The 24,811-nt window shown below is 36.3% G+C and overlaps 1 pseudogene; it reads right to left on the bottom strand.

Annotated features, from left to right (window-relative positions):
- Window positions 1–10,880: 10,880 nt before the first annotated feature.
- LOC114039707 lies at window positions 10,881–17,218 on the bottom strand (annotated as a pseudogene).
- Window positions 17,219–24,811: the final 7,593 nt, after the last annotated feature.

Genomic DNA, 24,811 nt, shown 5'->3' with positions numbered 1-24,811 from the left:
ACACACACACACACACACACACACACACACACACACACACATGTTAGATGGCGTACTAAATAGAAAACTGATCCTGGAGTCAACTCTCTGAGTTTAAATCTTGCCTCAGAAACTAGCTGTGTGACCCTGGGCAAGTCACTTAACCCTGTTTGCCTCAGTTTCCTCATAGGGAAAATGAATTGGAGAAGGAAATAATAAACCACTCTAGCATCTTTGTCAAGAAAACCCCCAAAAATGGGCTCACAAAGAGTTGGACATGACTGAAAAATGACTGAATAATAATATGTATGTGTATGTATGTACAAGTCATATCTATATATGTGAATAGTTGTCCCTTTAGCTTTATCATGCAGTTAGGACCACAGGTTCATAGACCTAAAGCTGGAAGTGACCTCAGAGGCCATATAATTCAACTCTATTTTACAGATAGGGAAATTGAGGCCCATGTAGGTAAGGTGACCCATTCTTATTTATGGATAACCATTTGTTGTTTATGGATTATGAACATTATGAAATATTCCTCCAATTTCCAAGATTTCATTGCTTTGCAACTCAGATGAGAAAGCTCCCAAGTACATTGCAAGATTCAATTTTCTCCCACGTTTTAACTCTCTCTCTCTCTATGGCTTTCTATATTAAGCTTTTAAGTCCCTAAGTAAAGTTTTTTGCTGAGGTGTTAAATCTTCCTCTGCTATTCTTACAACTGACAGTTACTTTTCCACTTCAGCTTTAGAAGAGGCTGTGGGCGAGCTCATACATTGTAGTAACTTTTTTTCTGGCTATAGATCCATTAAAATCTGCCAAAAAATAAAAACAGTTGTCAATATGATAGGAAAACCCTTTGTGATACGCTAGAACTGCTTCAATAAATCTGGAATTGTTAATGTTCTTTTTTTTAAGATACTGTATGCTTACCCGTGGTGGCTTCCTATAAGACTGAGAAACACAGAATCCTCTAAGAATATCCTTCTTAAAATTATATACTTTAAATATGTGACAGGCCTTAAAAAAATTCTAGTTTAATGTGAACTTTCACTTGCTTACAGTTAATACTCATATGAAGAAATAGTTGTACTTTTCTTGTACATGCTTGTAAAGACAAGATCTTTTTTTTTCCCAAAGAAGGGATATGAGTTTTGTAACTTAAATTGAAATGAGATTATAATATCCAGTAGCAAATGCTATATTCTTCTTCTTTATTGTTATTCACTTAAAAAAAAAACTCCGTGTAGAAGCAGATAGCAAGGTATTTTGCCAGCTGAAATAAAGCACCCAAGCAGCCACTGAACATGTGGGATGAGTGGGTGGAGAATAACAACCTTGCCTCCTTAGCTCACCTTTTATTCTGGCTTATAGTCATTCAAATGCTGATAAAGAGACTCTTGGGAATTTCTAGCAAATGAAATAGTTTTCCAAGACAGAGGACTACAATTTCTGCCCCAGAAATAGAGGGCAAAAAGAAAAAGAGAAACCTTAAATTTTAGCCTTATGGCATTATTATTGGCTTTTTTTAGTCCTTTGATGTGAAGACCATGACTGAAGAGCAAGAAGGTCATCCTTATCAAGGCTGGAGATGATATGATTTGTAGGTAGCAAGGAAGATATGAAGCTGGTAGCAGAAAGTAATAGTAAACCATTCAATCAACTAATGTTTATTAAGCAACTACTGCATACAAGAAAATATGCTGGGAGTTGGGGAAAGGATGACAAAAGCAAAATAATCTGTACCATTAAGGGAAACGTGTGTATCATTGTGCATGTGTATACATGCATGCAGTCTATATGGGTGTGATTATATATGCACACTCATGTGTGTATTTATCTGTGCATATACATACATATACATTCACAGATGTCTACACAGATGCATAAACTCATCCTCATATTGTTTCCCCCAGCTAGACTTCTTTGATGAATATTTATGTCAAGAGTTAAGCAAATAGGTTGCAAAGACCTAGCTGTCATATGTTCCATAAGAGGAACCATAGATCTCATTTAGAAAGACAAATTATAGTCTCGGTCCCCAGTGAGCAATGCTAAGTAAATGATTGCTTACTTTTATCCCAAGTTTTGATTTCTATAAAGCAGAGATAAAATCTCATCCTGAACTAATTCACAGGATTACATAATTTACAATGACAAAGCACTTACAAGAATGGGTGATAAATCAAACATGATGAAATGATGGCATTTTTAATTTAAAATTTATGTGATTTCTGTTAAAATCATCCACATGTTCCTTCTACTCTCCTTGAACCCCAAGTGACAGAATAAATAATCAAATATGGAAGTTATCGATAAGAAATTAGTTCACAGTTATAGAAATACATTAAACTCAGCAGGGAAACAGGCAGGCTTAGAGAGAAGGGAGAGCAACATTTAAGAAGATGGCAGAATCATAGGGGTGAAAGTCTAAAGTAATAGACTCAAGCTTCAGTGGGTGGGACATAAGTTGGAACATAGATTAAAAGAGAAAGTATAAGAAACAATGATCAGATCCTAATCTAGTTGAAGTGGGTTGGGAGGAGCAGATTGGCCTGAGATCACTTCGATTAGAACTTACTATTGCTGATCACACTATTTCTATTCCATCTTCTATGTGAAGGGGGAGGGGGCTTAGTGAATAAAAGAAACTGGAAGAAAATACACAATTAACAAACAACTATGAACATGAATAGAATAATAGCATGGACTCACCCATGAAACTGAGGAGGGTAACAGAATATATTAAGACATAGTATTTAATAATATTATTTACAAAAGATATGTAGTTTGTCCTTTTTTGAAGAGGATTGATGACCTCATGGGTGATGTCTTGGTTTTTGCATGAATTGGATTTAAGTGAGGCAGAATTACACAAAGTTGTCACATGCATTCTCTCTTCCTGAGTCATCCAAATCCATTGGCAGGACAAAACTCAAGATGACTGTTGATGGTCCAGGATACAGTAGATGACCTTGGCATCTTTAATGCCTGACCAAGCTCTAATGCTCCACAGTGCCTGCTTCAGCCATTTTCATGTTTACTAGTACAAATCGTTCTCATCTATCCATTGCACTGGGAAAAGTCTTCATGTGATTGGGGTAGACATTCCTCTAACTCACTGACAGGTTGCTGTTGGATATACTCAACCAGTTTTAGCCCATCTGCCCAAGATGGTTTTACCAGGATGTGGCCACTATATATGCTATAGCTTCTTGGAACCACTGGTGAGATTTGGGGGAGAGGTAGATACCAAAGGTAGATGAGAAGCCCTGAAAAGAGATCAGCAAGCCCTCACATCAGAGGTGCTAGTCCTTCCTGAACACACCTTCATCCCAAATTTGAAAAATGATGATTACTGAGGGATTTATTATGAGTCAAGTAAAATTTTTAAAGTAGAGGGTGATAATCACAATTTCAGGCAAAGCAACAGTAAATACAGATATGGTTAAAAAGAAAAGTGCAGGAAAATTACATTATTCTCAAAGGTACCATAGAAAATGGGTTAATACTGATATTTAATATGTATATTAACTGAAGGCATAGCATTTAAATGCTTAAAGAAAAAGTTAATCAAATACAAGAAGAAATAGATAGTAAAACAATAGTATTTAAGAACTTCAGTGTCCCTTTTGAAGGCCTAGACTAATGTAACAAAAGATAAACAAGAAAAAAGTTAAAGGCTTAAATAGGTTATTTAAAAAGTTAGATATTATAGATCTTTATAACTTACTGAACAAAAATTTAAATAGAGCTTAACAGCTTAAAATTGCACTAAACTAAGATTTTTGGAAACAATATAAATACATACACACAGCTACCCAAGTACATACATAGATGTATATATGCATATACATAAGTATATGCACAAATGAGTGTATATATTCGTATATGTGTATATATGTATATGTAAATATATATATGTATATACTAACACATACATATGTCAGCATGTAAGACTTTTAAAAAATTGACCACATGGTAGAATATGATAACCTCTTAAACAAATGCAGAAAAGCAGAAATGTTAAGAATCCTTTATTTAGAACAACACAATAAAAATTATAACCAATATAGACCTTTTAAAGAAAGGATCTGTCAAACCCTGAGAAGCTCTGGAAGCATTTTCAAGTCAGATTCTCATAGATTTTTAAGATCCTTCAGTATGTTGATGACAATGTTTATATCAGGTACAGGATTTAGAAAACAACAGAAATAGCAAGGGATATTTAAGAATTGAAATTCTCTGAAGTTTCAAGTGAACTATGAGTTCCCAATTTAATATTTTTCTTTTGGCTCTATTGTTAATAAGATCAGAACCACAAGGTTTGAACTAGTTGCCACCACATGACCCAGTTAATGGAAAAATAATGTTTAAGAAGTTGTACTAAATTGCATTGAGATCTAAGTTTTGTAAAAGATTTTAGTTAAGAACATCTAAGGAACTACAAATGATATTGAATCAGAGAAGCAAATCCACTAAATAGTAGTCCACTTGAGAGATGGCCCCAGGGAGGATGTTTCCAGAAGACTAGATGGTTACAAAGGACATCTGAGATTAAAAATGAAATGTGCTGATTAAATGGACATTGTATGTGGGTCATTTCCAACCCATAATCCCTTGGTGGAAAGATCTGATTTTTGGCATTCCTGGCTCAGAGGTTTCTTTTCATGGTGAGGTTGAGTTTGATTCCTCCCACCCTTGGTAGTCATTTTGGCCTTAAGGTTATTATCTATCCCATTTTTTCAGGGACTCCTTGCTATCCTTGTATATACCTTACTCTTTTAAGGGGAATTAAATGTTGCCTACATGTCCTCTACTCGTACTGGAGTCCATGTTACTGATACTGTCATGATTCAGCAGTGCCTAGAACTGACCCAAAGCCTCCCGTTGTTCTAGGGCCAATTCTTGGTCCATGTTGCCCTAAAGGGAGGAATATCAACTCCTGGGAAATTCTGGGCCCTTACCTGTTCTGACTAGCAGTAACTAACCCTCCTTCATTCCTCTACTTCCCCTCCCCAGTCACTATTCCCAAGGTAAACTCCTGAGAAACTCTGCTTAGACCAGCAGTTCTTACCTGTTCCTAGGCAGAGATAATGTCAAGGACACTTCTGCAACCCCTGCTTTCCTGCAGTTCTGCTATTTTGTAGACCCAAGCTTGGGCACCAGTCAGCTACCTGTCTTTGCTGCCTAGAGGCAGCTTAAACCAATCCTGTGTTTTTTCCAGGAAGGTACTATCACCCTGCTATAAATAACTTGTGACCCACTGTTCCATCTATCTACCTAGCCACCCCCTTCTTGGGTGTATATAACCTCTATAATTCCCTTCTCTGGGCATCTCTATCTGAGCATGTTAATGCAGTGCCCCCATTGCAATTCCTTGACCCTGAATAAAATGGCTCACTATTATTATGCTGACCACCTAGTTGATTTGAGTTTTTGTATACTTGAGAGATCTAAACTTAAATGGAGACTAAATAATTTAATCCTAAAAAAAAGTAGGCCAAGCACAAATCATAGTAACAATAGATAATTTCATCAGAACAAATGACAACAACTAGATGACATAATAAAACAGAAGAGAAAATTTTTCTCTTCACCAAAAGAAAAAAAACAAACAGATCAAAGAATTAGTCATTAAACAAACTAAAAAAGAAAAAAAGAAAGAAAAAGAAAAAAGAAAAGAAAAACAGAACCAAGCATGAAGAGAGATTCTGAAAAAAAAAAAGGAATAATAAACAGACCTGGAAACAAACAAAAAAAAAATTGTTACACAAGCCACTAATTTGATTTTTAAAAAGAGAGAGGAAAACCAGTTTCCAAAATATAAAAAAAGAACAAGAGAATTTGAAAAAAAAACAAAGAAAAAAAGAAAAGAAATTATCAGAAATTATTTTACCAATTATATGCCCCCAGGTGATTAAAAAAATAAAATGGATGAATATTTATAAAAATGCAAAATATCCTTATTAAGAGAACAACAAAATAATTTGAATAACCTAATCTCAGAAAAAGATAATGGACAAGTCTTAAAGGAATTTCCAAGGATAAAAACCTCAGGACCAGATGGATTCATAAATGAATTATATCGTATATTCAAAGGGTAATTAACTTAATTATTGCATAGTTTGCAAAAATAGCAAAATAAGATCCTACTATTATTAGAAGAGTTGTGGGAAAGTGGACACCCTAATGCACTTTTGGTGGAGCTATGAATTGGTGCAACAGTTCTAAAATCAATTTGAAACTAGACACAAAGTCAGTAAACTGCACATATTCTTTTTACTCAGTAATACCAGCACTAGATATATATCCCCAAAGAGATTTTTTTAAAAAAGGGAATGTGCCCAAATGTACAAAATTCTCTATAGCAGTACTCTTCATTGGAGTAGAGAACTGAAAATAAAGTGATTTTTATCAAATGTGTAGCAAATGAAAAAAAAATGATGGTATATGAATATAATGGGAAATAATTCTGACCTAAGAAATAATTGAAGTTTCAGATTTAGAGAAACTTGGGAAGACTTAAATGAACTAAGGCAGAATGGGGTGAATATAACCAAGAGAACAATTTATACTATGATTACAGTATTGTAAAGGAACAAACAAAAAACCAAAAACTTGGAAAGACTCTGATCAATGCAATTAGTATTCCAGAAGACAGATGATAAATTATACTTCCTACCTCTTGGCAAACAGCAGATAGACTATATAAATGAGAATCAGTGTAATGTTTAACCTTTTATCTCTTAAGTATTCCATGAAATAGTTGTTACACATGCTTAAAAAAAAAACTCAATGATATGAATAGTTAAATTTTTATAAAATAGATTCAAATTTTCTTCCATATTTCATGACTATCAATTCTTGAAATTAGTCATTGATATCAATATCCTGATAGCAAATACTGTTATTTCATATGTATGGATGATAATCATGAAGATAAGCAGCTGGATAATTTCTTCACTAGTCAGATTTACCTTTCGACATTGGACAATTAGTACTACTAATTGTACAATAAGTGCTGAGTAGCCTAGGATTAATGCTTCTACTTACTGCCTGTGACCTTTGCCAAGTAGTTTAATGTCTTAAGGTCTCAGTTTTCCTGTCTTAAAGTGATCAGTTAGTTTTAAAAACAAACAAATAAACAAGAAAAAAAAAAACTTCTAAGGCTTTGTTTAGCTTCAGATCAATTATTCTATGATTTCATGATGGTATGGTTTATTGTTAGTAAAATAGGTAAAACATTTAGTTAAATTGAGGTCTTTCATTATTTCCACGTAAGTTATCAGAATATATATGCTTGTACAAAAAGTAGCTTTATCGTCTCTGGAAAAAGAGGTAATTTTTAATCCTACAAACAGTTTAATAACAGCAAGGAGTCAGCATATTGCAATGGACTCAGTGTCAGATCCAGCCATCAGACTTGGGTTTTCAATCTCACTGACACTAGCTGTATGTTGTTGGGCAAGTCATGTAAAAGCTCTAGGCCTAAATTTCTTATCTGTAAAATGAGGAGCTTGGATCAGATCACCTCTGAGGTGCCTTTCAGTTTTAAATCTATTGCCTTAGGATCATGTAAGAAAAATTCCTGTTTCTTCCCAAGACAATCTTTCCACTATATAGCCCATTGCAATGTGAGTTCCTTGAGGGTAAGGACTATTTTTTTTTTCATTTTTGACTTTTTATCCCTGGTCCCTAGAGCCAGAACTTTACATGTAGCATGCATTTAATTAAATTATTGAACTGAATAACTTCATTACTTTGGTCTGTACTGAATTGGTGAATTATAGAATATTTTAAAAGAAATGTCGTACTTTTGGTACTAGAAATAGGCAAAAAAACAAAAACTAGACTATTCAGAAAAAAAGTGTGATTTAATGAATAGATAAGTGATCTGTAATTAGCATATCAAAGCAATACCATCAACCTAGCTGGTCTCTACTTACTTTGTAATTACAAGGTTTGTATGTAAATGATACTTCTCAAGTGCTAAAAAACAGTTTGCTGTCCCAAGAAAGTAAACATTGCTTTTTCACTCTTGTTTATACTATTCATTTGCTTAGTAAACCCTTTTCTTCAGGATGTTGGGTAAGGTAAACTTCAGTTTCCAAATAATAGCAAATTCAGAATTTCTAAAGTTCGAATTAATGCAGTTCAGTCATTCTCTCTCTCTAGGTTTCAGGAATTCACACACTATTAAGTCCCGCCTTTGAATCAAACCTCAGTTGCAAGGAACAGAGCTGAGGAAAATTAAAAAAAAGAAAGAAAGAAAGAAAAAACAACTTCAAGACAAGTGTTCTTAACCTTTTTTTTGTCTGTGATGGACCTCTTTGGCAGTCTAGTAAAACCTATGGCTATTTTTTCAGAATAATGTTTTTAAATGCAAAAACAAAAACAAAACCCCACAACATTACAAAGGAAACCAATTATATTAAAGCAGTTATAAAAAAAAAATTACAAACTCCAAGTTAAGAGCCCACTGATTGTTCCAAGAAGATTGAAAAAAAAATATCTTGATAAAAGGATGGGAGGAGGGTCAGGGATGGATAGATTTCTACTTTGCATTTGAAGATCAGGGAAATCATGAAATCATTTCCAGGGAGGTTTGCAGCAAAGGTGAGCCTCCATTTAATTCATAGAAAAATTATTCTTCACTTTCTTATCAAACTGAAAGAAGGGTCAAAACATTATACTACAGTTGATCCAACGCAAATAAATTTATAAAGGTGAAACATGAAAGTTAAGTGGAACCGGGCACAGAAAATCAAATTAGCTTAAGGGTTTAACTGTGCACCCCTGGAAAGAAAGGTTATTCATTGTTGCATATACAAAGCAGTCTCTGACTAGTCTAATTAATGAATAGAATTCTTGTCTCTTTTACAATAGACCTTTAAACTTTTTCAACTCAGCAGGCTAGAAATGACTTCACTGGGGGGGTCCAGGGCTTATGGTCCTGAAATGGCAGCTGCTGTTTTCCTCAATCTAGAAAGAGTCTGTGAGGCACATTTGGCTCACTACTGACACCCACATCTACACACACACACACACACACACACACACACACACCCCATTGGCTTGATCTAAACAAAAAAGTTCAAGAGAGAAGTAGGGTTTCTCAAAAAAAAAATTAAAAGAAGAATGACACCATTTAGTCACTTATCTTTTTCCCTTTTTTGTCTTTCTATTTACCCCCTGTGACTAGCAGAGTACCTGGCATATACTTAGTTGTTTGATAAATGTTGCCATAATCTAACCATTCATTCATTCATTCATTCATTCATTTTTATCTTAGGAAATCTTGTTTTACTGAGAAGATAAGAATTATTTGCGATTTACACATTAACTGCAGTCAGGATACAAGTTCACCATTTACTATGAAAAAAAAAGGGGGCTTGCTTGCTTAGAAAATAGTGAAACAAGGAAAGAAACAGCTCAACCTCATTTGCCAAATCCCTGAAAGTTTGTATGTGAAGCATACAATAGGGAAGAAAAATAAGTTTAGTTCATTAAGAGTGGGGTTTGAATACATTTTAGCCAATGTTGGATATATATACATAATTAATGTGTTAATTACAAATAACTATCTAGGCAAAGGCAAAGACCAAAGACCAGATTATGACCATCAACTAAGGGGCTAATGAAAATAACATTCTGATGGACTGCTCCACATTTCCACCAATACAACTGAACCAGTTGAGGAATGAACTTCAGTGACAACAACTCCCACCCTGATACTAGCTCAGACCTAGCCACTTCACTAAAGATATCTGAATTTTATTGAGGACAAATATGGAATCTCCTACTGAAGGTGTTTTCTCCCTCCCCTCCCCACCAAAAAAAAATACATTCTAGGACAATGATTCCAACAAGTCTTATGCCTTCTCCCTACCAAACAGTAGTTTCTTTTCTGAAAGAAATTAAGGTAATTTTTAAAAAATCTATATTTATAAGACTATGACACTATAAGAATAGTGTTAATAGCTGGGGATGTCAAGAAATTACCATACCACACTGAATATTTGATCGATGTGATATTAAGAAAGTATTGAGTGACAGCAAGACTATTATTATCAAAACATGTATGGGCTCCCAGCCTCCATCTAGCGATGCTCCACTACAATATTTCAGGATGAATAAAAGTGGCCCTTGAAGTTCATTATATGGTAACCCAATCTCCAACCAAATGACATTCAGAGGAGTACATTCACAGGGATCCTTTGATCAATTAGTTTATCTGAATACTTAAAGAAATGGGAGGTAGAGTGGTACAGTAGATTTGGAGTAAGAGGACTTGAGGTCAATTATTGGTTCTACATTTATTATCTCAGTGACCTTTGGCTAATCACTTAGTCTCTGTGAGCTTCCATGTGCTCATCTGTGAAAGGAGAGGAGGGTTGGATTAGATGACTTTTGAGGTCCCTCCCAGCTCTAAAAGGAAGACCTTGTAAAATGGGGATGGTCAAACTTTTAATGAAATAAGCCAACCAAGGGGGTGCTATTGTCAGTTGCCCATTTCCTGGCTTTCTGTGAAGCCTGCAAAGAATAATAAATACACAGACTGAGTGACCTGACAAGAAGACTCTTATTGAGAAGAATATTATTTCAAAACTTAAAAGTTCTATGATTTTGATGGTACAGATGCAGAATCCTCTAGGATGAAGTTGATGGTTTCACAGAATTGTTATGGAAAAACTCACCCCAAATTGAGAGTGACCTTCTTCTAAGATTGGTTGCCCCCTCCCCAAACCAATGGAGTCCATACATGAGTCCACAGATGTTAAGGTTTCTCAAATGTGTCTTTTACTGAAGTCTGTGAAGAAAAATGTCACCAATGGAAGTGCATCTCTGTAAGTCATAACATTAGTTAATAGGAATATATGATTCAATATAAATTTTCACATTTTTGCTTTACATACAAACTTTGAGGGACTTAAGTGAGGTTGAGCTGCTGTATCCTCCTTCTTGTCTTTCCATCGTTGGGGGCACTTGACTTCCCCTTCTGGGATGGTGGAGGGCAAAACTCATTGGCCATCAGGCTAGAATTCTTCTAAGGTTTCAGTTTTTCTCCTCTTCACTGGAGCTGGACAGACTGGAGAAGACAATCACTCTTGGCCTTGGATATTTTGCCCAAGGTGAGTGTAGGAGGGGCTACAGTCTCCACTTTAGACTTAATCACTTAGCTTGATGATTCATTCTCTTCACTGCTGGAGTTTTTTGAGTCTGAACTGATGTCCTGGATAGCTACTTTGGCTCCAGAAGATGAGATTCTCTTCCTCCCGTTTAGGTTTGGGGACAACTGCACACTTTGTCCCTAGCTTCTTATCGTCTTTTATGTTCTTATCTTTCTCATACATGCTTATTAACTGGTTTTCTCTTCACTAGAGCTGCTATCAGTTTTCCTAGGCAAAGGATTTTAACTGATGGCTACCTTAGCTGAGGACTTCTTGTTGCCAGTGGCTGGCCTAACCATGCTTCACTCTCAGAGCTATCAGAGTCTAAGATGTCTGAAGAGTTCCCAGCAGCCTTTGTAGTCATATCTGGCTTTGGAGTGGCCTTAACAGCGACAGCAAGTTTGGGGGCTACCTTATGTGAAGGAGTCTTCTCTTGCTCCTCATAACTGGAATTGAGTCACCGTCTGAACTGGATGCTTTCTTGTGGCTTTGTTTGTCATAGTTTTAACTGTGGTGGTCTTGGCTGATTTAGCCTCAATCACAGTAGCTTTGTCCTGTTCTGCTTTAGCAGTGACTGCCTCCTTATCACTGCTGTCCTCACTGCTATCAGAAGAATCACTGCTTTCCTCCTTCATGGGGGGCTAGTTGCCTGCTACTTTCTTTGGCTAGGTGCTAAGGGATGTGGGGGACAGAGCTGTATGGACCCTACTTGGCCTTGAGAGGTTGTTGTTTTTTTTCTTTTCCCTCTGCTTCTATTTTTCTTCTTCCTCAATGGAGAAATCTTTACTGCTGGTACTCTCCCAGGCAGCTTTCCCAGGGGTTTTGCACCAAGTTGGATTCTTCAGTACAGCCTTTTTGGGTGGAGTTGCTGCCTCCTCTCTGAGTCACTGCTGCTACTGCTTTCACCAGTTTTGCTGTTACCTAATTTGGAGGCTACCTCTGCCCTTTTACCTGGCTTAGCTGGGGTATTAACTGGAATCTTAGCTATGGCCTAGGCTAGAGTTTTAACTGAAGTCTTTCATTTCTGTTTTTTGGTAGCTTCATCCTCTGAGCTGCAGTCAGATTCAGGGTCAGAATCAGTCAGAATCAGAGATGGAGCTTTGAGCTTTCTTAGGCTGGGCTGCTTGGGGGAATGGTTGGCTGCCTTGGCTGGAGACTTGGCTCCCTTCTGGCCAGGTTTCTTCTGGCTTTCATTGTTGTCTTCAATACTGGAATCCTCACTGCTACTACTACTCTCTGCTGTTTTGTCAGGAATGGTAGATTTTCCAGACTGAGGGGATGAACTAGGTGACTTGGTGACTTTTCTTGTCTAGAGGCTATTTGGTCTCTCTTTTATGAATGCCATCAGCAGAAGCACTTGATTTCTTAGCCTTTTTTGCCACTGTTAGGCTGCAACTTCTGCTTTTTAGTCTTGTAAGACCTATTGAGCCAGAAATGATAGATATCGAACAAGAAAGTTACATAGAGGTCCTATTCAAAGGTTCCTATAGCCTCAGAAAACATGCTAGCCACTTTCAGAAATTTCTTGAGGCACAAGACACTGAACACAAAAGGGAACAAGTCATTGGGCACCACATGTATGCAACACTCCCTGCTCTGCCATCTTCTAGGTCTGAATTCATCATTGGTATAACTTAGGGTTACAACTATTTCTTTTTTAATCAATTATTCCCTAAAAGAAAGTTACTTGGAAGGCTACATAAATTCAAGACTTTTCCCTATGAGTTAGTGCTTCTTGAGGACCAAGACTATTTTTTTCATTTTCATTTTTTTTCTTTGTTTTCCACACACTTCACTCAGTGACTTGCATATTAATAATGTTTAGTGCCAGCCTTTGTTCAGGTCTCAGAGGCCATCTATTCTAGGACCCTCATCTTACAGATAAGGAAACTGATGAACAAGGTGAAATGCCTTTCAGAAAATCATAAAGGTGCTAAGTATAGAAAGTAGGATTTGAATACAGGTCCTCTGACTCTAGAACCCCTCCTTTTAGCACCATACCAGGGTTTTCTTAGCCTTTAAACCTTCTCTGAGGCCAGCTTTCTCTAAAGAAGGCATCTATAAGATGATTTTTGCAGGCATGTAATAGAAACTATATCTGTCAGGGTCCCTCCTACTCCATGAAGGCTAGGCTTTTGTAGCTAAAAGAAGAGGAAGCTGCTCCCAACACTTGATGGGCCCAGGGCAATAAATCTCAAGCTACATTTCTGTTGATGCAGCTTCCTAAGGTCCTATGGTCATATTGATTGGTGATCTAAGGACATGAAAAGGCCCACTCAATGGAGTTCAGGCCCTTCATGCTTGTGGAATAACCCAAGGCAACAAGTAATCATACCCTACAATATTGACCAGACTCAGGACCCTTATGGAAGAGGGTCTAATCTACCTGAGCTAATGGTCTTTTATGAATAAGCAAACTTCCTTTTGATAACTATTGAATTACTTGTTGCTGTTCAGTCTTGTCTGATTCTTTGTGACCCCATTTGGGGTTTTCTTGGCAAAGATACTGGAGTGATTTTTCCTTCTCCAGATAATTTTATAGATGAGGAAACTGAGGCACAGGGTTAAGTGACTTGCCCAGGGTGACATAGTAAGTGTCTAAGGTTGAATTTGAACTTGGATTTTCCTGATCCCAGGTCCAGTGCTCTATCCACTATGCCACTTAGTTACCCCTTTGAACCATTTAGGAGTGCGTTATTTGGTTCCTACACCTAACCTAAACTAACAGGGGACCTGCTTAAGACAGACCTACCCATTATGAAGCAAATATTTTTGCTGTTTCAAAAATTTCTTGTTCATGACCACATATGTTACATGATTTAGTTGACAAACGAATGGTCTTTTCCTCAGTTCTCATGCTCCTCGACCTCTCTCCAGCCTTTAACACTGTTGATCAAGCTCTCCGCCTTGATATTCTCTTCTCTCTAGGTTTTCTGGACACCACTCTCTCCAATTTCTCCCATATTTAACCACTCCTCAGTATCCTTTGTTGAATCTTCATCTAGACCATTTCCTCTAACCATAGGTGTCCCTCTGGGTTCCTCCTGGGCCCTTTTCTCTTCTTGCTGTACATTACTTCACTTGGTGATCTCATCAGCTCGCATAGATTTAATTACCCTCTCTATACTAATGATTTCAAAACCTACCTTCTTGCCCCAAACCCTCTGTTGACCTTCAAACTTGCATCTCCAACTTGAACTCCAGATATCTCAAACTGAATGTCCAGTAAACATCCAGTATTAATTTCTTTGGGATTATCTTGGAGACAGTGAAACATAACCAAATGAGAAAGGAAGGAGTGAATAGGTGATATGAATGTATTAACTACAAGGGACCACCCTCTGACTTTGAACTCCAAAAAAAGCTTCTTAAGATACAGAGGGTCTGATTTAATGGGTAAATTTGTGTTTCCGAGTTGTTTTTATTTCTTCAATGAAAGAAAGCCTATAGAGTATAAACATTACACTGAACCAGAGGTGTAAAAATATATTGTTTAAGTTAATAAATGTAAACTCAAAATTCATTAGTGTTTGGCAAGCCATCATCACTTGAAGTCCTACAACTGACCATATCATTTAAATCCAATTCAATCCAAGAAGCATTTACTGAGTACTTACTGTGTGTCAAGCACTGAGATCGACCTTGTTGATACCAAGAGAAAACCTAAAACAATCTCTGACCTCAAAAATCTTATTTTCTCCTGGAGGAACTTGAGTTCTATTGGAAGAACTCATGATTTACTGGAGAAACCAGAGTAGGAGTAAGAAAATGTCATTTTCCTCATTAAAAAACAGCAACAACAATAACAACATTAGAAGTGATTATAAGGTGAAAGGTAAAAAAAAACAAAACTAGATTTAGAATCAGAGAACCTGGGTCCATGTTCTACCTTTGACACTTATTCTATGTGTGGCCTTTAACGTCCTTGAGTCTCAGATTTCTTACCTTTAAAAATATGGTCTTAGAGTAGATAATTACCAAGATTCCATCTAGATCTAAATTTATGCTACAATGACTTAGTTATATATTAAAAAAGAAAAAAAGGAAAGATGATCTAAATGTGGTTTGTATATAATTTAAAATTACATTTATGTATATATATGTATTCATTTAAAATATTATAAAGCCTAGTTCAAATTCCTTCAGATCTGACATTACTTGACTTTAGAATATAATAAAGGAAGAGGCAAAGCAGATGATGCAAATCTGAAAGATACATATAACATATCTACATGAAAAAGAACAGTAAAACTGAGAAAAATGTCAACAAATTGAGCAGGTAACATGTAAGTAGGTGATAAGAATATTTTGGGCCTATATATCCCAAATCAAATTTTAGATGGAGTGATCTTGTATTTACCTAAGATTAGGTGAAAATTAGCTGTTCCTTATAAATAAAATTTTCAGATTTTTAATTTTAATTATGCAAAATTAATTTTAAATTTTGATTTCAATCTTTTTTTCTGAAATGAATTTCCCTTTACAAACAGATCAAGTTAAACATGTTAGCCCAATTTCTTTTAACTTTTCCTATAAACACTAATATTTCATTGTGATCAAGAATTTCTAGTCTAGGGATCAGTATTTAAATATTGGTTCTGTCATATGTTACTAATGTAGCTACCAATGAACAAGTTATTTTGTCACTCTGTATTAATAAATGATGTGGGGGTAAATGGGATGGAGGCAGTGAGAGACTCAATGATTTCTAAATTCCTTTATAGCTCTTTATGTGCTATGGGGAGGGATGCACCCTTACACTGTTGAAATGATTAGGGTTTGTCAGGCTACTCACTGGAGGCTTTTAATACTATATCTGATGATTGGGCTTATATTTTCATTCTCATACTCTATTTTCACTTCTCTCCTTCCATTTTGTTCCTTCTAATCTGCTATATGTTGTAATACAGTAAACTGATTACTACAGGAAACCAGATCTGATGGCTGTAATTCAAGAGAAATATTAGACCTATTCTTCACCCTAACTGGCTGAAGTAACATCATCGGGAAGACAAAATTGCAGAGGCAAATCTAAGACTGATTAATGGAACATATAAATAATTAAAGTTATCCAAAATTAAAAGAAGTTGGCTAAAGATATGGTGGGTTCCCTCTCACTGGAGATCTTCAAGCAGAGAGTGAATGGTTATTGATTTTTTGGATATTTTGTAAAAGAATTTTTCTTCAAGTTCAGATTAGACTAGATCTTTTCTCTATGGTCTGTGAAATCCAATCTATTTTTTAAAACATATTAAGATGTTTACATTTCTAATACAGCAAATATCAGTTGATATTATCTATGTAAATTAAAAAAAAACTCTTTTGGAGGAATCCTCAATGATTTTTAAGAGTGTAACGGGGTCTTGGGACCAAAAAGACTGAAAACTTCTAACCTAGATAGACTTTGAAGTCCCTTCCAGTTTTGGGGTCTGTGATTTTATGATTCCCATGAAACTTGGAACCAGTAAGGTTTGAAAGTAGAGGAAGTGGCAGGGTTGATGATGGTAGTGGAGACAAGATGCAGTTCTCTTGGAGGTAAAGTTCTTTGCCAGAAAGCTCATGCAAGCACCTGGGCAATGTGAAAAGATAATACTAAAAGAGTAGAGTATAAGAATATTTTATCAGTTTAGTCAAGCTTCAATCAATATGGAAGGTTGTGGTCCATCCTTTGTTTTCAAAGAGGACCAGTGACTGCAATGGGGTAATGTCTTAACTTTCACATGAATTGGATTTAAGGGAGGAAGAGCTGCACAAAGTTATCAGCCTCATTTTCTTTTCCTGAGTTCTTAAAGTCCAGTGGCAAGACAAACATCAGAACGACTGGCTGTGGCCTGTGATGCAGTGGAAAACCTTGGTTTTGACCAAGCTCAAAGCACTCCACAGAGCCTGCTTCAGCCACCTTCACAGTAATGGGAATAAACTGTTTTCATTCACCCATTCCCTGGGGAAGTCTTCATATGTTTGGAATAGGTATTCCTCCTACCTCCCAGATGAATTTGAGGCCTATAAATTGCCCTAGTACTGGTTTAGTCTATTTTTTCCAGACACTTTTACCTGGGCATGGCTGCTGCACATGCTACAGTTTCTTGAGCCACAGGTGAAAGTTGGGGGAGAGTTGGACACCAAAGGTTAATGAGTAGCCCTGAAAAGGACTCAGCAAGCCCTTATCCCAGAAGTGCTAATCCTCCTTGAACATCTCATATACCTCAGTATAGAGGGTGAGGTTCTTTTAAACAGACAAATCCATTTCTAGATGTAGGAAGTAGGATATGATACCTTAATCTTAGGTTAAACAAATTACTCTAAGGCCTGCTCCTTCTACACTCTTATTTAGTAATCTTTGGTTCCACAGGCTGAAAAGAAACCTCAGTTGTGTGGGGGAAGAATAGGGGCTTATAGTGTCTTTCTTGGTCTGTTAATTTTGGGTGCAGAAAGATCTCTTTCATCTACACAAGGGTGTTTTATTTACAGCTCTATATTAATAAGGTCTGGTATGAAAGTTCTTTCTATGTATAAAGTAGGACGAATTTTGTGATAGCTATTTTATACTAGATTATGAGGTCATTAAGGTCAGGTTTAACATAATAACTTAAATATAGTAGGAGTTCAATTAGTATTTTTTCAATTGAATTCATTTTTTTCATTTTATTTCCAGATTTTTTGTATCCTGAATTTTTGATGTTGAAGACTAGTTGCGATTTAAGTAAGATGTGTAAAGATTTTCTGAAATAATGATTTCTCTAGCTAAGAGTTTTAGCATCTTTGTTTGCAGAGAATTGGAGGAGGAGTGGATATAGTCAGCTATAACATCTATTTTATTTTTTAAAGATTAGGTCTCCCCATTTTGCCCAGACTGGAAGTGCAGGGGCCCTATTGCACTACTGATTGACATTCAACTTCAACCTACTCTATTTTTCAATGTGGGCAGGTTTGCCCTTCCATAGGAAGGCCCTTCAAAACCAAAGAAATCACCATATTAATAAAGAATTTGCTACATACAACCTATTTGCACAGCCCCACTTCAACTCAGAACTCCCAAACTCAAGAGATCCACCAGCCTCAGCCTTCTAGGTAGCTGAGATTGCGAGCTTATACCACTATACCCAAGTGCAGTATCTATTTAGTCTAGCTGACAAGGTGCTTTCTGGGATTGAGGAAAATAATTATTTAGGACACATAGCAAGAGTTGATTCATTTGATGAACATAGTAAGAGAAATAATACATATATGTCCAGCTGCATCAACTTGAGTATTTTTCCTATTCCCCAGGATTCCAGAATTATGTATACAGAATAACTGAATCTCAGAGCTATAAGGCACTTGAGAGACCATCTCACCATTCAACCCATCTCCGAATAAGCTTTTTGCTTGAGGTCATCCAGACTGTGTTATCTCTAAAAAGAAATTCATTATACTTTTGGTAGAGTAATTAGTAGGAAAGTTTTCCCTATGTTGCCCAGAAAGTATCAACTGTGGGGGCTAGTTTGACTTTCTCTCTCTCTCTCTCTCTCTCTCTCTCTCTCACTCTCTCTCATATTTCTTCCCCCTCCCTTGTTTACTGCCTACCTACTATCTACTGAATTAAGCTTAAATTCCATAACTTTCCCCTCCAACATATGGAAAACATGTTGGCATAATGGGAGAAAAAATTGCCCATACAGTCATATAACCTATATTCAAATTCTATCTCTCTTGACTTTTTTTTTTTTGAGTGACCTGTATCAAGTCACTTAATTTCCATGGCCTTCAGCTTCCTTGTCTGTAAAACAAAGGGTCTGGACTAGATGGCCTCTAATGCCTCCTCCACCTCTATGTTTATGTTTTTTTTTTTTTCCATTGCCCTGCCCCCCCTCAACTACTCCCCTTCTGATTTACCTTATGCTCCAGTCAACCGAGACTATTTATCATCCCCTGAATGCATCCCATGCTTGCCCTTCTCTGTGCCTTTGCTCAATTCCTCCCCCTAGAGAATTCTCCTCCACTATCTTTAGGTGTCAGAATCCACTCTATTTATCATGGCCTATCTTAAATGCTATGTCCTTACACATAGCAGACACTTGACAAATCACCAGTTAAATGTTGAGCTTATATAAGATAAAAGTTAGAAGGCCAAATAAGGTACTGATATGATTTTTAATAGAAAAATTCTTTGGTATGTTCTTTTTCCAACATTACCTTGACTAGAAAAAGTGGTGAGTTTAAGACTGTGGCTGATTAAGATCTCAGATACATCAATAGGAAAATGTGAAATGCCCATTCTATGATCGTTTCTGCCTGAATAGCACCACTGATAAATGGTTTTATCTGGAGATGTCTCAGCAAGCTTGCTCTTATAAGCACTAAGTTTAGAAGGGAGGACAAGTTAGTAGACCCACAAAAAGAAGTCTTTATAAGACATTTTGTTGAGGTGGTGTAAACACACCTTTGCTGAATCACTACATTTCCTTTTCTCTCCTCTAGCAATCACATTTTAATATTGTCAACTGTGACTTGATCAGGTTTTTCACTTTTAAAATGAAAACGTTCAATAAGTCTGAACATTCAATGTTCATTTTGATGACATACTCTTTGATTCCCCTTGGAAGATGAGAATACTCAGTGTATTTTTTGGCACTGACTCCTAAAATTAATTACTCAGCATTCTGTTCCCATATAAGAAAGGGGAAGGGTACAAAACAGAGATCTGATCCTTACCATTTTAATCAGGCCTCGTAGCAGGGTGGGGAAATAGGATGGAAATCCAATGAAGCAGTCATATCACAGATGTAAAATCAGTGAAGTCTCAGCTTCAAACCCTGCAGAACCAACTCGATTTCAGCTTAGTCTATTATCTAGAAATGTTTATTTATGGAAAGAAAACAATTTACAATAAATTAAACAATAGTTCTCTGGTTGTCATTAATTATGCATGTCAGGAAGTTGTAGGAATAATTTTATTTTAAAAGTAAGTTCACTACCTTCATCAGTTAAATAACCCCTTTCCATTTGGGTGATAAGCAACTTATTTCTTAAAAATTAATTCAATTCAAATCAATAAACATTTATTAACCACATACTAAGTGCCAGGCACTGTTTTCTTAGCATTAGGGATATACAATGATAAAAATAAAATAATCTTTGCTTTGAAGGAATTCATATCCTATCAATATTTCTTCTGATTGACATAGCACAATAGAAACAGCAATGGCTTTGGAGACCAAGGACTTGGGTTCAAATGCTACATGAGTCACTTATTACCTATGTGACATTAGGTAAGCTAATTAGCCTAGATAGGTCTCAGTTTCCTCAGCTGTAGATTAGATTATTAGGGTTAGATTATATGACCTCTAAAGTCCCTTACAGTTCTAACCCTAAGATCTAGAATTCTGGGCCTCAATTTTCTCATATGAATGTGATCCTAGTCTTAAAGCCTGTTGGTATGAGATTCTCTCCTTATAAGTGCAGATCAGTGTCCCCAGACTGTGTAAAGGGTGGGGTAAAGTTGGAGAGAGAAAGAGTTCTTAGTTCTTCCTTAGTCAGTCTTCCTGTTTCTTCATGCCCCAGAGTTGCTTCAGGCACTTCTGGTCTCCAGCTTGGAGATGAAAAATAGAAGATGCCTACCCCACTTTAGTATGCTGGAGGAAAAGACTTTTTGGGAAGACATGAGAGGACCTAGCAATCTCCATCATGTTTCTCTCCCCAGTTTACTGCTCTAGACACTTCAAGAACTCCCTTTACTTTGCTTCTGCTGCTCTACGTGCTTTAAATTCTAAGGAACAAGATGCTCCTCCCAGGATAAGCTCATCACTTCTAATCTCATCACCCCTAATTTCATCACCCCACTGCTAACTCAAATCTTGATTCATACCACCTTTCTCTGCCTCTTCTCCCCTCTGTTTGAAGGACTGGATGGTGAACATGGGAAGTGAGAGTCCTACTGTACTCAACCCTTGTCACATCAACAGGTGCAAGTTGCAAGGAGGCAGATTTAAGGGAAAAAATTCCTAACAACTACACACACACACATACGTATATATATATATATATATAATATGTGTATGTGTGTATGTTTAAATGGCCTCTGAGGACATAAGTGATTCCAAGATTCTATAATATTACTATATTCTAACTTCTAAACTGAATGCTAGGCAAAGAATGTCCTTGCTCTATAATTTAACATCTTTTGTTTCCTAAAGGCACATGCATTCTGTTTAATTGGGAGAGAGATTGTGTTTACTCTTCACCTTATCACGAAACTCCCCTGATTTTTCACTGAAGCTTCTCACATGCATAGTTTTAAGATCATACAAGAGACTAGGAAGAGCGGGTAGAAGTTGTCAAGCAACAGAACTGGGATATTTGTAGGGAAGAACTTCCTAGAGAAATCTTAACATAGAGCAGATTTCCTTAGGACGCCATGGGTTCTTGATCACTGGAGGTTTTCAAATGAGGTTTGGTGTTCCTTGATAGAGATAAATGCAAAAATAGCTTTTTAAGAAATCATCTGATTATCAGTGTCAAGTAAGATTAAGGAACAGAGAACCAAGATTGTCAAAGATGTTCACCACTACCATAGATGGTGCACTATAAAGTGTCCACTATAAAGACTCAAAAAAGAAGAAGGATTCTCTATAGTTAGTGCTCTAGATGTTCCTGCTTGCAGATAACATTGTACTGATTACATCAAGACATCCAGCACTGCAGGGCTTTCTCAGTGAGCTTTATAAAGACCCAAAGGCATTAGGCTCAAGATATGAAGAGGAAAAACCTAATGTCTAAATGACGTCTACCATCTAGACAATGACATGCGTTTGGAAGAGCAGACCATTTCATTAGTGCATTATTATCTATATCTTAGATAGGCATTGTAGATATTGGGCCAGGATCAGAATTAGATAAGGAGATTAAAATTTATTGCATTTTGGAAATTCTGTAGCACTTATAATGCTTTCAAATTGTTCCCTGCCAGGGAGTAGGGGTATGGGAGAGGGATTCCTTTTTTAACAGCAATATTCTCTTGGTAAGGACAAAAGGATTCAAATCATAGAACATGACAATATTCAAAGAATTAAAATTTGAGGCTATCAGAAAGGCTACCCTATTTCAAGACCCTGGCACTTCTCATCTAGACTATTCCAATTCCCTTTTATTTGAACACTTGGCTTCTTGTCTCCCCCTTCTCCAATCCACCCTCCACATAGCTACCAGCAAAACTTCCTAAAGTGCATCTGATCATCTCACTGTTAAGAATTTAAGAATTCTTAAGATTTTTTGATGAATCCCACTTGCCTCCAAGAAAAAAAAAAAAGACAGACTTCTCAGCTTTGCATTTAAAGGCCTTCTCAATCTTACTCCAGTCCTCCTCTCCAGATTTATTGAACATTACTCCCTCTGAGCCCTCTATATTTCAGCAAAATTGTCCTATTTTTTCCCTGAATTTTATCTCTTACCTCTGTTTCTGTACCAACTGTCCCTCATGTCTGGAATGTACTCCATCCTCTCCTGTCTTTCTTTGAATCTCCAGTTTCTTACAAGGCTCACCTCATGTACCATCTTCTAAAACTAGGATCCACAAACTATTTTTATATGTCATTAGAGCTAAGAATGGTCTTTGTATTTATTGAATGTTGTTGTTTTTGTTGTTCAGTCGTTTCAGACATGTCTGATTCTTCATGCCCCCATTTGCTATTTTCTTGGCAAAGATACTGCAATGGTTTGCCATTTCATTCTCCAGCTCATTTTACAGATAAGAAAACTGAGGCAGAGTTAAATGACTTGTCTCGGGTCACACAACTAGTAAGTATCTGAGACCAGACTTGAACTCAGGCAGATGAGTCTTCCTGACTTCAAGCCTGTCTTTATATACTGTTCCACATAGCTGTCCTATTTATTTAATAAGGTACAATAAATATATTTTATTAAATTTTAAAAATAATTCATATTTTAAAATGTAAAATTTTGCAGTTTTAAAAACAATAAAACTTTATTTTAAAAATATTAAAAAAACATTCTTAGCTATAGAAAAATAGACGGAAGTTTCAATTTGGCTTTCACACCCTTCTCAAATTATCAGGACTAAACAATTGTGTTTACAAGTTTTATTCTCCCAATAAAATATAAACTCCTTGAAGGCAATGTGGTATAGTGGATAGAAGGCTAGACTTAGAGTCAGGATGATCTAGGCTCGATTCTCAACTCAAACCCTTACTAGCTGTGTTACTTTGAACAAGCCATTTCTCTTTGAGTTCAGTTTCCTCATCAGCAAAGTTAAGAGATAGGACCTGATGCCCTCTAAGGGCCCTTCTCACTCTATGTGTGTTATCTAAAAGCAAGGACTGTTTTCTTTTATTATTATTATTATAGCTAGCACTGTCTTTTTCCCCCTTTTTCTTTTGTTGAGCTGTGATGATGTAAAGAATTCTCAGTAGAGTAATCTCCTACGTTGATGAAAATCAGCAACTCATCTGTGACTTGTCATCCTAGATAGTTTATTGGGGACACTGAGAAATTATGACTTTTCAATGATTACACTTTAAATAAGTAGAGACAGGTTTTGAAACCAGGTCTTCTAGATCATAAGACCAGCCCACTATCTACTTATGCCTTGCAGTTTTCTAGCCTTGCACACAGAAAATATTTTAAAATGCTCGTTAGATTGAATATGAACAGTGAGTATAACTAGATTTTAGTATATTACCAACAATGACTTGCATGAAAGAAGTTTTGCAAAATAGATAACAATAATGATGATGATGTTGTCGAAGATGATGATGGTAGATTGCTAAACCCAGTGTCAGGAAAACCTAACCTCAAATTGGTTTCAAATGCTTACTAGCTATGTGATTGTGGGTAAATCATTTAACCTCTATCTCAATTTCCTCATCTGTAAAAGGAGGATAATGATGGCACCTATTTCTAGAGGTTTTGTGAGGATCAAAGAAGATAATATTTGTAAAGGGCTCTGCAAACCTTGAAGAGTTATAATCATTATCATCATCGTCTAAGATATCATTCAGACAAGGTTTCAGGCATGTAATAAAGATGAGAAACAACAGATAATCTGAGTGCTGCCTTATTACTCCTAGAAAGCATAAAGAGGGCCATGGAAAGATAGACTAAAAATTAATTGGAAACTAAATAATCTAATCCTAAAGAATGAGTGGGGTCAAAGAAGAAATAATAGAAATAATCAACAATTTCATCAAAGAGAACAATATTGAGACAACATAACAAAATTTATGGGATGCAGCCAGAGCAGTTTATTTTTTTTTTTAAGGCAATTGGGGTTTAGTGACTTGCCCAGGGTCACACAGCTAGTAATTGTGAAGTGTTTGGTCTGAGGCTGAATTTGAACTCTGGACTTCAGGGCCAGTGCTCTATCCACTGTGCCACCTAGTTGTCCTTCAGAGCAGTTCTTAGGGGAAATTTTATAACTCTAAATGCTTACATAAATAAAGCAGAGAAAGAGGAGATTAATGAATTGGCATGTAACTAAAAAAGCTTGAAAAGGAACAAATTAAAAATCCTCAATAAAATACCAAATTAGAAATTCTGAAAATCAAAGGAGAAATTTATAAAATTGAAAGGAAAGAAACTATTGAACTAAAAATAAAACTAAGTGCCAGTTTTATTAAAAAAAAGCCAATAAAATAGATAACTTTTGTTTAATTTGATTT

Source organism: Vombatus ursinus, unplaced genomic scaffold (assembly GCF_900497805.2).
Source record: "Vombatus ursinus unplaced genomic scaffold, bare-nosed wombat genome assembly UNPS02012179.1, whole genome shotgun sequence".
NCBI lineage: Eukaryota > Metazoa > Chordata > Mammalia > Diprotodontia > Vombatidae > Vombatus > Vombatus ursinus.
Note: the sequence above shows the minus strand (reverse complement) of the source record. Positions and strands in the feature narration are given on the sequence as shown.